Here is a 16854-nt window from a genome sequence, read left to right on the forward strand (position 1 = left end):
GTTTGTGTCCACAATCAGAACACCGTTTAAATCCTGGACTACCCTTTTTATCTACCATATTAACAAATAAAAAGTACCAACAATGGTACAAGAGAGTACCCGAAGGTATGAAAAAGAAAAGGAAAGGGATTACCAATGATGGTAAGGAGAAATTACCTCACGGTAAAAAGGGTTAGAAAAGGACAGAATAAACCTGAGGAAATTATGAACCATAGATGCGATGGGGCAAGAGGCAATAAAATATCAACTTTTCTGACAGAAAAGTAATTTGTAAAGCAATTAAACAACAATTGACTGTACTTAGCTCAAAAGAAGTAGCTTGACACGATCAGATGGCAACCTGGCAAACAAAATCTGAGGTAGCAGGGAGAGGGGAGTTGTGGGTAAGAGTTTAGCTCAAGAGTTTGAAGTTGTCGCGAGCTTGGAAAATGGCCGGCTTGGTTCTGAGCTTGGAACCGATACCCATACGTAAGGAATGAACAAGGATTAACAATATCAGACAGAGGCTTTACACACTTTAGTTTCCCACCAACACTGCTGTTTTTGCACTTCCAGCTTTTGATTATATCCTGTTTGCTTGAAAATATTCTAATGCTGTGCTGTTGCAACCAAGCAACAGCAAGGACATGTATTGTTCTCACTGGAATATTATATGTTTACATTTAAAATTGGAAAAGACAGGCATTTGCTAGTATTAGCAGATGTCGTTCAGGATAAGAAAAAATGAAAAAGAATTCTCTGCATTTTATCTTTTAGTAAAGAAAGGGATCTTTACATTACCCACACTGCATCACTACAATTTGTAGGCTTGGAACATGAAGACCTCCTCACTCTTTTCAGTTATCTGCTTTGGTAATCCCTGTTCTTTCAAAAAAATAAAAAAAACACTGGAAATTGATACCAGAGTCAAAGTAGAGAGTCTGTCCTCTGTCTCGAGCATATTTAATGGTTCATGGGTAGTTGCTAAGCACGCAGTCCAGGAGACCATTGAGGATTGTAGCTCAATTTCCAGTGTAGCTCAGAGCACTGTCTGGGTAAGTGACTTACTCAGAGTTACACAGTAGGCAAATGGAGGCTGAGGGAGTCAAACTGTAGACTACAGAAAGCCAGACAGTGATGCAGTGAATGCAGTCTGCATCCAGACACTCAGCCACAGGCATCTAAGAGAGTTGATGGGCTTTATAAGGCTAATAAGGAAAAACAAAAATCTCTGTAATAATCACAAGACAGACCCCTTCCACAATTTTTAAACACTCTTCTTAGCCCAGAAAGCTCATACCCATGTCAGGTTGCCTTCTTGAAGGGGAAATAAGGTTGGTGGACGTGTGATAAGAACGTGTGCAACTGTAGTATCTTGAACTTTATAGCTCTGAACCACATAGTTTATTTTGGAGCTTTTCTCCTTCGGCCACTGCTGAAAATGGCCTCCTGCCCAGTTGGAATTTCCAGGTAATTGAATGTTGGTAAATAAAATAAATAAATATTTGTCTTTTTAATTGAATCTTTTATTGACTTTGACCTCATAGTAGCTGAACAACATAATGTGAGTGATGCATACCATTCAACATCACTATGAATATAATGTTGCAAACAGTTACAGTCTTATAACATTCTTCAGGTATTTAGCCTGCAAAAAGAAAAATGTGACCCTTCCCCCAAAGACATTTGGATTATTCTGTAGAAGATTAAAAAAAATGGTTACACCTTGCAGTTGTCATCTCTGTTTGAATATTTAAACCGAAAACAAACTGTGCTGTGAAGGCAGTAGGTACTTTTTAATAAGAGAAAATATAAAAATAGGTAAGCGCTTTCGTAAAAACTTCTTCAGACCATAAAACAGCAATATAGCACAATATTTTAAATACAAAATTAGAAACTAATTAATCAATGTACCAACAGCAATAAATCACATGATACATGAATTTTAAATACAATTAATCTCTTTTCTTTAATTTAGGTTTTAAAGGAACCTTATCGTTTAAACCTCCTGCATTGTCAGCTTGCAAGTGCAGAATCCAAAAAAGCTCTCTGCTCGGTTTCATTATGCATATCTCCCAGTCTACCATAGTCATTCAAGATTTCTATCACTTTGAATTTAAGCATATGATCAGTATTAGTTTCTTTAACTTGTCTAGCCAGTGAGTTATGTGGTTTAACACGTCTTCCAGGGATTTGGATGAAAATGAAAGCAAATTATTGCAGAAGGGTTTATCGTTTATTCCAGCGAGTCCATCACTGTTAGGGGAAGTATCCATGGATTTAAGTATGTTTGCATGACTTGTTATGCTGCGACTCATGTTCTCTAATGATCTACCGGCTAGTAGGTTTAAACATCACAGTACTTTTATCCAGCTTTGTAATTTATGTGAACATGACTTAAATTTATCTCTTAATGGGCAGTCCTCTAATAATATGAAAAAGTTTTTTAATATAACAAAGCAGGAGTTATATGCACTTAAAAGACTGCAAAATGACAGGGCTATCTCTATACGACCTGCAGATAAGGGAGGTGGCTTGGTCACTATGGACATTGACCATTATAAGGAGTCTGTTCTATAACATCTTAATGACGGTGAACTATATGAAAAAATAAATGTAAGGAATTTATATGATGTTATTAAGCTTGCATACTCTGTATTGGATGATTGTCTGTTATTGAATATTATTAACATAGACATTCATAAATTTTGCTATGTTGATTCTCCTAGGGTTCCCATTTTTCAAGCCCTACCTAAGATTCATAAAGACCACTATAATCCACCATTGAGACCTATTGTTTCAGGACAAGGATGGGTAACAGAAATGATGTCTGTATATGTGGAAAAGCATTTAAAAAGTGTATTAGATGAGTATCATGTGGTATTGTATGACTCTAGCCAATTCTTAACACAGCTTTATAACTATTGCTCTGATACAGATTATTGTGTTGATATTGATTGTATGTAACATTAGATATTTGCTCGCTATTCATGGTCAAACCGAATGATGAATGCCTGGAATTTACTAAGAAACATCTGTTGGATCATGGCCTTTATGATAGGAGACAAATAGACCTGTTATGCCTATTTATTGAAACAGTGTTGGAACTCACTGTTTTTATTTTGGATGGTGATTATTATCGCCAAAGAAAGGGAGTAGCGATGGGTACCCCCTGCGGCAATAGCTATGCTAATATAGTGCTGGCGCAGTGGGAGAATTTATTTTATTTTATTTATTTTACATTTGTTGACCGGGATAGTCCGACTGGATGCATGTCTCTTTTCAGCGGAGGCCCGGGGAGAAAAGCTCCAAGGGTAAGCAGATACAGCATTACATATTACAAACAGACTATTTACAGAGATTACATAAGTAAGCAAGTTAAACAAGTTCCACAGGTTACAGTTAATCCTGAGCGCAAGTCAGGATTAAATTAAATTACACAGCAAACTGGTTAACAGATTTTTACACATTCTAGAGAGTTAGCCAGGCTTGATACATTGACATAGCCAGTTAAGTGACAAATGTTGTTTGAGTCTAGTTTTAAACTGACCTAAGGTGGAAAGTAAGGTAATATCAGCTGGAAGAGAGTTCCAGGATCTACATACAGAGTTTGCAAAGAGAATCACCGGCTGTGTTATTAATTTTGCTAGTCTGAATTAGTAGTTTGTTAGAGGATCAAAGCGGTCTAGGATTGTTGTAGGGGGTGATAATATTTTTAAGTGCAGGAGTATTGTCCAGATTATAGAGGATTTTATAGGCCATAATCAGTTTGGTTATACTGGATTAGGCTGGGTAGTTCAAGCCACCCAAGCTGATTTAGATTGATGCAATGATGTGTCCTAAAAGGTAGCCCAGTGGCAAACCTGGCAATGTGGTTGTAGCAAATTGAGTTTCTTAAGGGCAGTCTTGTTTAAATTCGAGAGTAGAGGGTATGCATACAGAAGGGTTGAAAGAAGGTGAGAGCGAGCTATGGCAATTTTAGCTGGAGGGGTTAGGAAGGCTTTTATTCTGTAAAGTGACCCTATTTTTTTATTGATGGTTTTGATAGTTTGGTGAACATGTAGGTCAAATTTTAGATTATTGTCTATGATGACACCTAATAGTTCTGTAGAGGGGTCAGGGGAGATTATTGTGCCATCATTTGATTTTATGGTAAAGGTGAAAGCGGTAGACCTACGTGTTGGTGAAAATAACAGCATTTTAGTTTTTTTTGGGATTTAGGATAAGACGATGTTCAGAAAGCCAGTTTTCTATTGTATTAAATGTGGTCTGGGTAGCTGACCATAACTCTACTGGAGATGTGGCTGAGCAAATCAGAGTAGAGTCATCAGCATATTGGATACAGCTGACTTTTTTGGGATGACAGTATAAAGGTCGTTAATGAAGATGGAGAATAGCAAGGGCCCTAGTATAGAGCCTTGTGGTACTCCAAGGGTGTTAGGTAGAAGGCTAGAGAGTTTGTTCTGCCAGAGGACAGCCTGCTGTCGACCATTCAGGTAGAATCGAAACCATTGAAGGGCTCCAGTATCTAGACAGAATGTTTGAAGGGTGTGGATTAAAAGTTGATGATCAACCATATTGAATGCCTTGGAAAGATCCAAGAAGAGGGCTGAGGATATATAACTATTGTTGCGATTATGGTTTATGGTGTTGGTAAAGGCTAGGAGGGCTGAAGTAGTGTTGTGATGAGGACGGAAGCCATGCTGAGTGTCTGCCATAAGGTGATTCTGGATTAGGTGGTGCATGAGATGTCTATGAATACATTTTTCCATAATCTTTGCAAGTGGAGAGAGTATAGCTATTGGCCTATAATTGGAGAATTCAGTAGAGCTGCCTCCTTTGTGAAGTGGGATTACATAGGATATTTTCCAGATGGTGGGAATTTTAGCTTCTACTATGTTTCGATTGATTAGTATTGAGACGGGGTAAGCAATAGCATCCGCTGATTTTTGTAGGTACTTGGCAGGGAGTTGATCAGCAGAAAGTGTACTGGGTTTTAATTTTTTGATCAAGGTATGGATAAGTGAAGTGGTGACTGGTTGGAAGCTAAATGTGAGAAGGTTTCTAGGGGTGCTACTTTCAGGACCAGGGGAGCTAGGAGGTAGTTGGCTAGCTAGGGCTTGAATTGTCTCAGTAAAGAATTGGTTAAAACTATCAGAAACATCTTCAGGGGTTTTATCAATAGTAGCAGTAGGGATTGGGGTTGAAGTTTGTCCAGGATGTAGTAGATTATTTAAACCTGCCCAAAACTTCTGAGGGTTATTTTGATTTACTGTCTGTAAATTACAGTAGTATTGTTTTTTGTCTTGTAAAATTGACTTTTTGGTTTCTTTCCTGGATTGCCTGTATTTAATGTGATCTTGAGGGTCTTTAGAAGAATGCCATAAAGCCCATGCTTTGTTTCTAAGGGTAATTTTGAGTTTAGACTCTTTAGAAAGCCATGGCACAGTTTTTGCCTTGGTTCCCTTTGAACGAACAGGTGCATGCAAATCAAGGATCTCAAGGAATTTGTTGTTAAAGTATGCTACTGCTTCCTCTAAGGGGAGGTGTTTTAGACTAGACCAATTACACGAGTTTAGTTCTTGTTGGAATTTGGCAGGGTCAAAGTTTTTATTGTTTCTAACCTTTTTGAGTAAGGGTTGTTGGGAATTAATGGTTTTGTGCTTAATTGCATATGTGAGAAGGTGATCGCTTAGGCCATCAAGGAGGGTACCAGAGGTGTACAGTTGGGGGTGACTATTTGAGTACCCAGTCAAGTATACTTTCTTTTTGGTTGGGTTTACCTATCCTGGTAGGGGTGGATATGATTTGTGTAAATGCATGCAGGTTAATATGGGTGGTTGGGGATTCTGAGGAACAGGTGCCCCAGTCTATGCTAAAGTCTCCAAGTAGTAGGGTTTCTTGGGGGTAGTGACATGACAGTCAGTGCAGGATATCTTCAAATGTAGATATATTATTACCTGGGGGAATGTACATGCAGATGATATTAATGCATTTATTTTTATTAAGTTGCAATTTGGTGGCAAGAATCTCTGAATTATTAATCTAAGGTGGTTGTATTACATCTATGGTGACATTCAACTCAGATTTATAGAGTACAGCTACCCCACCCTCCTTCCTCGAAGCACGATCCAGCCTGTGTATGTTGTACCCTGGTGGTAACACTTCGTTGTCTTTAGTGTTAGGTTTTAACCAGGTTTCAGATAAACAGAGAATCTCAGGGGAGTGGAAATACAGAAGTGCATGCAATTCATGTACCTTGTTATTACTGCTTCTAATATTGAGCTGACAGACTAGGAGAGAGTTAGTTGGCCTATTAATTGTAGGTTTGTAGCTTAGATTGCAAGTAGAGGGGGTATGTGTATCTGAAGTGAGTGGGCCAGGGTTGGGGTGAATATCATCACCAAGTATTAGGTTGAGTCTGTACTTGGTGAAGAACTTCAGGAATTTGTTTATTAGTTTGTGGTAGTGTTTGGATCTAGAGCTAATGTGCCTGGGGTTGAGATGTTGATAGACTGAACAAGATGTTGGATAGAATCTGGTACTGTAAGTATGGTTGAAGGTGGAAGGATTTACAGCTGGGGTGATAGTATGGCCTTAAAATCCCGTGAGAAACTGGTTTTAGTACAAGGTAAGGAGTTATGGTGCAAACAAGAGGGGTAGTAAAGAGGAGTATATCATTATCTGTGATTCAGCTAGTGAGTTAAGGAACTGTTTTACCTGGTGATGCAACACCAGAAGATAGTGTGGTGAGGTAAAGGTACTGGAAGGGGGATGGGTGAATGCCAGATGAAAGCTAATAGGTGCTATTAAAATGTAGGTAGAAGAATGGGGGTGGGTGGAATTATCCCAGATGAAAGCAGATAGGATCTAGAAAGTGGGGGTGTGGCTATGGTACTGTAAATTTAGAGGTACTGGGGGTGGGAGGGAATTGGGGGCAGGGAGGGGAGCGAAGAGAGCCTGAGCGTAGTGGGGCTGTTGCAGTTTACAAGGTTTCCTAAGGTGTCCTAAAGCTGTAAGGTAAGTATTATAGCTCTTAATGTAAGAGTCAATTTACCTAGGTTACAGGGGAGGAGGCAACCACTCAAGTAGAAATACAGAGCCCTATGGCTGACCAATATGGTGACCTGCTTAATTACACAGCACTGTAAGTGAAAGCTTAACAAATGCCTTTTGTGTGCAACCTACTCTGTTTAAATGCTGAGAGAAACTGATTGCAGTCCTGTTAGACACCGTTTTGTAGGGAACTGTAGAGTTCAACTAGGAAAAGAGAAAAGCAGAGATTCTAGGGTAAGCATGAAGGCAACAACAGGCAGTTATTTTATAATAATGCATTCAGAAAGGTTTGGTGGGGGGGGGGTAAAGTAGCATACTTCAGAATGAACTAAGATTTATAGCTAAGAAACCTAAGCAAGAGAGCAATGCAGTAAATAAACACTTGCCAGATTTTAAAGATATACCAGAAAAACTAAATCAGTTGTTCACAATTGTACAACTGGAAAATTGCCAGTAAAAGCGCATCAGGTATAGCTAGCCCAAGTTATTCAAGTCATAAAAGCACTTCTTCAATGTGTGTGTGCAATTTAAACACAATAAGTTATATGTACTCTCCAACAACAGATTTTCCAACAGTATTATCTTCTATAAACGTTTTGTAGATGATGTATTTATGCTTTGGAGAGGGACTGAGAATGAATTTATTAAGTTTCTTGATTATTTGCATAACACCACAGGCTTCTTGAAATTTGCTAATCATACGTCCAAGTATTACATTGACTATTTAGACAGCTGACTAGAGAAAGATGGAATGTGGAAAATTACTAGTCGCTATAGGAAACACTGTCATAGAAACCATATTCTTTATAAACATAGTTTACACCAACTGCATATTTTTAAAAATATGATCAAGGGGCAAACTATGTGTATATCCCATTTAAATAATAGGGAAGACAGGTTTCTATCTGAAATAGATGTTATGGGTGAAGAGCTAATAGTGCGTGGATATAGAGCTAATGAGGTGGGACAGGGTATTAATGAAGCTAAGCTGTTAAGAGACAACAGAGCTTCCCCTATTTTTCTAACAGACAGCAATACTATGAGATATCAGATAGTGTTGCTAATATAAAAGCACCCACCATTAATCTTACTTACTCCATTAATATTAAGGCAGTGTGTGATGTCATTAAGAAAATTTGGCATGTGTTAACGTCAGATGTTGAAGTTAATAGAGTGATAGGGATGCAACCAATTTTTTCTTTTAGAAACAAAAAAATCACTCGAGACTTTGTGTTATAATGACAATAAGGCCCGGGACATTTCTGCCACATATGGTACACTTCCTTGTGCCTCCTGTAATTTCTGTTACTTTATAGACTTTAATAGGTTTTTACATCCTGTTACTGGCATGACTTATGATTTTAGGGTATGTGCCACTTGTAGAATGAGAAACCTAGTATATTTAACGCAATGTGTACTTTGCTCCCATTTCTGTATTGGCAAAACTAACAGAATGCTTTTTGAAAGAATGAGGGAACACGAGAGACATAAGAAATAATAATATTAGTAACTTATTGGCTAGATATTTTAAAGAAACTAATACTGATTATATATTTAAATTCAAAGTGATAGAACTATTGAATTACTGTGGCAGACTGGGAGATAATCATAATGAAACCGAGCACAGAGAGCTTTTTTGGATTCTGCACTTGCAAGCTGACAAGGCAGGGGGTTTAAATGATAAGGTTTCTTTAAGACCTAAATTAAAGAAAAGAAGAGGTTCATTGTATTTAAAATTCATGTATCATGTGATTTATTGCTGTTGGTACATTGGTTAATGAGTTACTAATTTTGTATTCAAATGTTTGTGCTATATTGTTCTTTTATGGTCTGATGAAGATTTTACGAAAGCACTTACCTGTTTTTATATTTTCTCTTACTAAAAAGTACCTACTGCCTTCCCAGCACAGTTTTTCTGTTTGTATGTATATATATATATATATATATATATGTGTGTGTGTGTGTGTGTGTGTATGTATATATATATAAATATATATAATATCTATATATATAATATCTATATATATAATATCTATATATATATAATATATATAATATATATATATATATATACATATATATATATATATATATATATATACACACACATAGACACACACATATATATCATGTTTTATATATATATATATATATATTTTATATATATGTATATATCTATATATAATATATATATATATATATATATATATATATATATGCTGTTGGTTTTACATTTGGATCTTCATTTGTATGTTTCTTTTTGAATATTCCCTTATGCTGAAGAAAGTGTTTCTTCAGGTTCAATACCAAGGTATGTCTCATCTAGGAGACCCTCAGTTTCATGAAGGCACACCCCAAATGGGAATCTAAGGAGATGCCCAAGGGAGAGAAGTGAACTTGGAAGTGCCAAGCCTAGACAAGCCTAAATCCACTTCTGTACTCCAGTATTTGAGGTCTTTGAAAATACCTTTGCAGTCACATCCACTCTCCTCCCAAGAAACCTGAAAGTTTTTGCAAAGCCAAACAGGCATCCTTACACTTATGTAAGAACCTTATGGTGGATCCAACTAGTTTCCCTTAATGCATTCAGGGGCTTTAAGGTAGCTCCCAGTTCCAGTTTCCTAACAAATGATTGGGAGAGTAGGATGTTAAATAAGTCTGGGGATAAACATCTAGACATTTGTTGCCCTCACCTTCAAGATTCTAAGCTGTCTGTCCCACATGGCAAAGTACCAAGGAAAGATTCTGATACAAGTCAGAATACTAAAGTTTCAGAGATCAACAGTGATATCCTAAAGTTTCAGATTTTGTGTTTGTCCCATTCAGATTAAAAATGTAGGCAGACATGTTTTTAAGTTTGGGTGTGATACTGTTGATACAGCAGTAGTGGGATCCGTCATTTAGAGACATGCTTGGTTGAGAATTCAGCCCTTTTGAGAAGATGCAAAGCAGCAGCTTCTTTGGGCATCTGTAGTCAGGAATCCCACAATTTGTTTCAAAAAGCTGAAAGAAAACAGGAAGACAGTGGAGACTGTAAGGCAACTTTCCCCTTCACCCAAGTACAGCCAAAATTTTCCAACCAAACAATGACCCGTTTACTGCCGTCAGACCAGAGGTCTCCACTCAAGGCAGACTTATTAGCAGGTTAATTCTGCTAGCGTCATGAGCACTGGAAGTGCTGTATGGGGAAGCGTGGGAGTCGGCAGCTGACATCATTCTCCCATCCTGGGGAGAGAGAGGAAGCCTAAGCTCACTGCAGTAGCAGCATTAAGAGCGTAGTGAGCTCCTTACTGCAGGAGCTTTACAGCATCATTAAGTGGTTGCTCATACTGTGAAGCAAGCATCCACTTCCTAAAGGTAGCGGTTGTGGGACTTGCAAGCTGCCTCCTGCAATAGCTTTCCAGAGCTGGCAAGGCTGGTATGGGGTGGTGGGCCATAGGACACACTCCGCAGCAGCAGTATGACGCTGCACCACAATTTTCTACCTCCTTACTGGCACCAGATGTGGGTCTGGTTGAGCTAGGGAGATGATAAGGCAGGTCTAACAGACCCAGTGAATGATGGGAGGAGCTGGTGGCAGCCAGTGAGTGGTCAATTGTGGGAGGAGAAAAACATGATGGTAAAAAAAAAAAAGGATAATTCGGTTTGGCCTTTTGGCCAAGAACACGCCCCCCTCTTATATCCCATTTCAGCTAATCCCTCCCTCCATCAATTTCTAGGGTGTGGCTAGATCTTCAGGGAAAATTGTGCAGAAGGTTACTTCAGACAAATAGATCTAGGGCATAATCTGTTCGGGTTACAGAACAGAATTAAAGACCTTCCTTTCATGTGGATGCTTCCAGTTCCAGCATATCCAGTGCAATTGCCATTAGCCATCCTCAACCCTTGTAAGAGCAAAGGGAATAGTCTTTCCTGACTCCTTCGGTTTCACAAAAAGATTGGCTCTGGAGGCCTTTTATTGACCTTTCAGGTTTAAAAGTTTAAGCACCAAAGTTCAAAATAACTTTTACCCGTCAAATTCTGATAAATTGGGTTGGCTCTGCCTTTCTTTCTGCCCTGGGTTGTTCTTAAGATTTATGAACCAAAATATTGTGTACTGGACCATGTTGGCAGCCTTGTAAGTTCCACTTTTTTCTTTATTCATATCTACAGTGTTCGGTCACTTTGTATCTCAGAGATACATACTTGCATGGCCCTAAAATGTGGAGACCATAGGAGTGTCCTCAGGAGCAAGGCAGGTGACTCCCACATCTAGTTTACTTTATTGTACTTTAAGTTGTCCAGTACTCCAAGGGACTTCACAGCATGCCTTGCCTTGGTATTGGCATTCTTTAGGGCTAAGGGCATCTATAGCTGCATATATCTGGATGACTGCTTTTTGCAGGCCCAGTCTGAGAAGGAATTGCAGAAAAAGCTCCAGTTTACTGTTAGCTGTCTCAGGATCTGCTCTTTTAGGATCTTATGGTTTAGCTTATTGCACAACTCATCCTGGTTCTTTCTGGAAGTGATCCTGGACAGTTTTCTTTCCAGGGCTTTCCTACTAACTCAGAAGGTTGGTATTGGGATAGTTATTCTTGCAACAGTCTCTGAGGGCAAACATAACATCAAAAAGTTTCTCAGATCCTTATGGTTTGACATATACCATCTTCATGTTACCCCTAGCAAGACTCTTGTCTGTGCAAAAAATTAAGTCTGATACATTGTATTGAATATATGGTGATCATACCTTGCTACTGCAGTTACTATGGTACTAAAGGAATAAAAAAAAAGTTGTACACAGTGGTTGTTTTAATTTAGCACTTCATTTAATTTATAGCAACAATAAGGTGGCTAAAAGAGCATAAACTTAAAAAAAGAAATCCAAATAGAACTAAATAGATAACTATGTATAGTTACATACAAGGTTCAGTCTCTTAACCCTAATTTGTAACAGATTGTAATGTGCTCAAACACTTGAGCTTGGGGCATATGAAGAGAAAAAACTGTAAGCTGTTATTTATTGACTCAAAATATTTAAGTACTTTATCCCATCCATTTGAATACCCTTTACTATGCTTATTAAAGAAGAGAAATATTTAACTGTCAGATATTAAGTAATCTAACCTGCGTGAAAGGTAAGGGTTAAGTATACACTATAACTGCCCCTGCTATCACTAGGGAACAGGTTCTTAATGCTCTTTCTAAGGCCAGTAACGCTGCATCAATGGGCCCAGACAGTATCCCAGGATACCTTCTAAATAACATGAAACTTGACTTATAAGGCTATCTGGAATTGCTGATTAACTGTAGCCTTCAACAGGCTTCATGCCTTTTGAATGGAGAACAGCAACAGTCATCCCTCTGCACAAAGGTGAGCCATCTACAGATTCTGGAAACTACAGATCCATAAATGTCACTAGTTAGGAGGGTGGCCTAATGGCTAAGGTGTTTGACTTACAAACCCAAGGTGCAGGGTTTGAGTCGCACAAGGGATAATTTGCTAGGCTTAAAATGGCTCGAAAGGGCAGTTAGCCTAGTACTAACCTATGACCCTAGTCTGGTATGTAAAGCCATGGAAATAATTATAATGGAAATGATCAATAATGATGAAGTAAACCTCCAGACACTGGACCCAACCCAGTTCGGCTTCATGAAGGGTAGGTCATGCCTACTTAACCTGGTGGACTTCTTTGAGAAGGTCACCAAAACAATGGATGAGGGCAGAATGGTTCACACTGCCTACCTTGACCTGGCCAATGCATTTGACACAATATCTCACTCTGGCATTGTTGACAAACTCAAGAAATTAGGTGCAAACCCATATGTGTCACCCTTTGGATAGTCAACTGGCACACAGACAGGACCCAGGACGTTAGAACTGGGAATTCCACCTCTGTAAAGAGGCCACTCACAAGTGGATTCTCACAGGGATTGGTCCATGGACCTCTCCTTCTTGGCATTTACTTCTCTGAAGTCAAGGACAATGTCAGTGGTCTCTGGCTGACTAAATTTGCAGATGATTGCAAATTAGGAGCCATCGTTGAATTCCACACTGACACAAATTTTCTCCAGGAAAGGCTGTCTCAGACAAACAACTGATGTTGGAGCCATGGGCTAAATCTAAATGGCTAGAAATGCATAATAGTATCTTTTGGGAAGTCATCCACCCCTGATAATTATATTAATAACACACCCCTTATAGTTGACCCAGTAATCAGGAACTTAGGGACACACACACAGGCAGTAATCTAGCCTTTGACCATCACATATCTACAGTAGTAAAGAAATCATTCTGTGTTGCGCAACTTATAAACAAAGGTATGGTATCTAGGTCCAAGGAAGTATTCAGCATTCATCAGACCTATCATTTACTATAATGCCCCCTTTGGTATGAACCTAACCAGACATATCCAACAAGTGGAACATCCACAGAGCTTACTCACTAAAAGCATACAGGGCGCAAGTAAAATATCCTGTGCAGACCACCTCAAGGCCTTATCGCTATATTCTGTCTCCTACAGGCTGTTGTGGGGAGATCTGTGCCTGCCATACAGGAGATTGTCAGACTCCACTCTGCGGACCTCCTGCATATCCACAAAACAAACAGCAGCGGAACTGCATGTTCTAAAAACTTAAACCTTGCCTGTGATATAAATAGGGGTCTATATTAGAACATCGAAGTTTCAAAACTTCGAATGTTCTAATATTGACCCCTGTTCAGCGAAAGCTGAAAACTTTGAACATACAGAACAGCGAATTTTTTTCCTAGGGAAAAAATTTGCTGTTCCAAAATACATACACACAACACAAGCACACCAACCAAACAGCTATCCACACACATACACCTAAAATCTTACACCTAACCCTACACTAAACTATACATACACCACTAACTATCCACTTACCTTAACCCAAACCCTAACCCTAAGGTCAGTCACTATCGCACACTCACCTCACTCGCGTCCTAACCCTAACTCAGCTACCCTGCCCTAACCCTCACGGCCACACAGTCGCACACATACCTAACCCGTGCCCTAACCCTAACTCACCTAACCCGCCCTAACCCTCACATCCACACAATCGCACACTTACCTGATCCCGACCCGTAACTTTCCACCACAGCACTGAAAATACCGAAGCAACAGAAACAGACAACCAAATTATTTCCCTAGGAAAAAAATTCGGTTTTCAGTAGCTTCGATATTTTCAGCTTTTGCTGAATAGGGGTCAATATTAGAACATTCAAAGTTTTGAAACTTCGATGTTCTAATATAGACCCTATAAATAGGACCTGCTGGAGAGACAGGTATGTATCCCAGGCTTCCCATCCACATGAAGCAAAGTTCCTCCCTAACCCAATTTAGGTGTAACTTGCGCAATTGGATGGGAACAGGAAATTCATCCCTGGCTTGACACCTATCTCTCTAATGGACACAGGCAACCTGAAAATGGTTCATCTCCCAGGCCTCTGCTTGTAAATGTTTCATCTTCCAAGCCTCTGCATACACTTATCAATGGTACCGGAACTTGTCAGAGATTTGGGCTGCATGGCTAGGCTTAAAAAAAGCCCTTGTGGTTGTTATCCTGGTAAACACATATGAACCTATAAGTGAAATTTTCCATTCCTTTGACATGCGATGTGTAGTTACACTGGCTATGGTGCAACAAACCTTTTAGGATTCCCTCCTGCCTTTTAAAATTACCTTTTGCTGACAACACCAGTAAGCACAATTTCCGCGATCAATGTAAGGAAGCTTCATAGATAACATCCCATATTTTGATAGGCCTCTCCCAGTGGGCTTTAACCTTTGGGTAATGCCAGGACAACATATGCAGCACCCCTGCTCTGGGTTGTCCATGTCTTGAACAGCTACATTTGTTTTTCTTGTGGACTTTATAAAGTCTCATGGTGGGGATCAAGTGCCACCCATGGATCATACTCCTCTGCTGATCTTAGAGTTTAATCATCTTCTCACTCCCCTGCCTCTAATCCTGACTTCATGCCTCTCATCCAGCATAAAATAACCCCCTCTCTAGCCAACCTCTTATTTTGAATAAGTTTCAGCTGAGCAGCTCCCCTTTTATCCCTCAAATCCAGATAAATTAGGTTGGCCATGCCTTTATTAATACTACCCCACTTTATGCATTAGGCTACTCTAATATCTTCTGCCCAGAAATATTGTGTCCTTGGCTCCACTGTTTTCAACTGTTTATACATACAGTAACATTCCTTAAGTATCCCAAATTCCATCTGCATGTCTCAAAAAGATTTAAAGATACCATTTAGTGGCAGGGTTTGTAAGCTGATCCCACTCTAAGACTTTGCTGTCGCCCATTTCTCTTGTGTGCTAAGATTTAAGAATCTCTGCACATCAGAGTGAAACCAGATATTGTTTGTCATCCATACTGTACCTGAATTCACCCATTTATAACAGTTATTCTGTCATTCTCAATAGCCATAAGGTTGAAGTCCACTGGGAGGGTTGTCATAATGGTTAAGGTCTTAAATTTTGTAGATCCAAAATGTAGTGATTCTGACCTCCGATTATTGGCTAAGCTTATAACAGTTTGCAGATTTATAGGTTAGCATTTACTTAATGAACTAATGAACACTATGGTTTTGTGCACCACTAAATACTGACCCAGTCTATCGTCATACAAATCACTTGTCCTTTATTAAACATAGTCACATTTAATTGGAATATGAAGCTGACCCCATCCTCCTTATTCAGTAGGGAGTGTATGCCCACTTATTTAAAATTCTCCTTACCCATCCTGTATCTCAAAGTTTGTAATTGCTTTTTTGAACTGAGGCGATCAGAAGGTGATTAAACTCTGTAGAAATTTCCTTATAGGTTCGTAGGTTCACAGGAGGTTACTAGGCTAATGACCCTAGTGCCCTTACAAGCCTAGCCAAATTCAACCCTTGTTCCCTTAAGGGTCTAGAGATGTGGTCTATGTTATAAACAGATCTAAATCAGCACCGACTGCCCCTATCCAAGAGGGACACTGAAACCCCTGGGGTGAATTTTGCAGTTTCCCATCCAATCGTCCAAGTTATGCTTAAAGGGTTAATGAGGGGCTCTGTTTAACCTGCATTGGAAGTTTATTCCCGAGGAGAAGCAACCTCTGGGAGATGTATCTGTCTCTCCTGCATGTCCTGTTGATGTCACATGCTATGTTAAGGTCCCTAGAGCGAGTGAATTGTGTACCATGTAACTTACGAATGTGCAGCATTTCCATTAAGGCAGATCAGAGGTTGCTCTGTATGCAAGGCACAAGTCTCCTCTGAGTAATCTACATGATACAGAGTATAGTGACAGTGATGTCAGTCTGTCCCGTACGATGTGCTGAAGACCCTGAATTTTCTTTGTGAGGAACTTTTGAGGTCTCTCCAGTTGTTGTAGGTACCTATTTAATTACATACCAAAGGGAGCATTGTATTGTATTATTGGCCTGATGAGGGAAGAGTACAGGGGGGGTTATAACCTCTTTTGTTGTAGAAGCTATGCCCTTGCCTTTGGTGAACCAAAGTAAGGTTGCTGTCAACCTGTGTGCCCAAATCTCTTACCACTGATTTAGAGCTTAGGGTGGTGTTATTAATTTGGTACTCTGTAGGGACATCACCTTTGCCAAAGAGGAAGTTAATGCATTTTTTTTTGCATTGAGTTTAAGACCATGACTTTGGCACCAATCATTGGTTTGTGCAAGTCCTTCTTGTAGAATATTGACAACATTTGGAGACTCAGTGACTGCTCTGTTTGCAGTCATCAGCAAACTTTGTCAGCCACAGACCTTTTGTTTTTGCCTGTACTTCTGAGAACTAGATTTCCAAACAGT

General features: G+C 39.3%; 1 protein-coding gene across 1 annotated transcript in view; it reads left to right on the forward strand.

The window, feature by feature from the left end:
- FBXL18 (F-box and leucine rich repeat protein 18) overlaps positions 1-16854 on the forward strand; it is a 908463-nt gene that overhangs the window by 62927 nt on the left and 828682 nt on the right. The gene's annotated exons all lie outside the window — the stretch shown is intronic.

The sequence above is a fragment of the Protopterus annectens genome, chromosome 12.part0 (assembly GCF_019279795.1).
Source record: "Protopterus annectens isolate FY-2018-M chromosome 12.part0, PAN1.0, whole genome shotgun sequence".
NCBI classification, from domain to species: Eukaryota; Metazoa; Chordata; order Ceratodontiformes; family Protopteridae; genus Protopterus; species Protopterus annectens.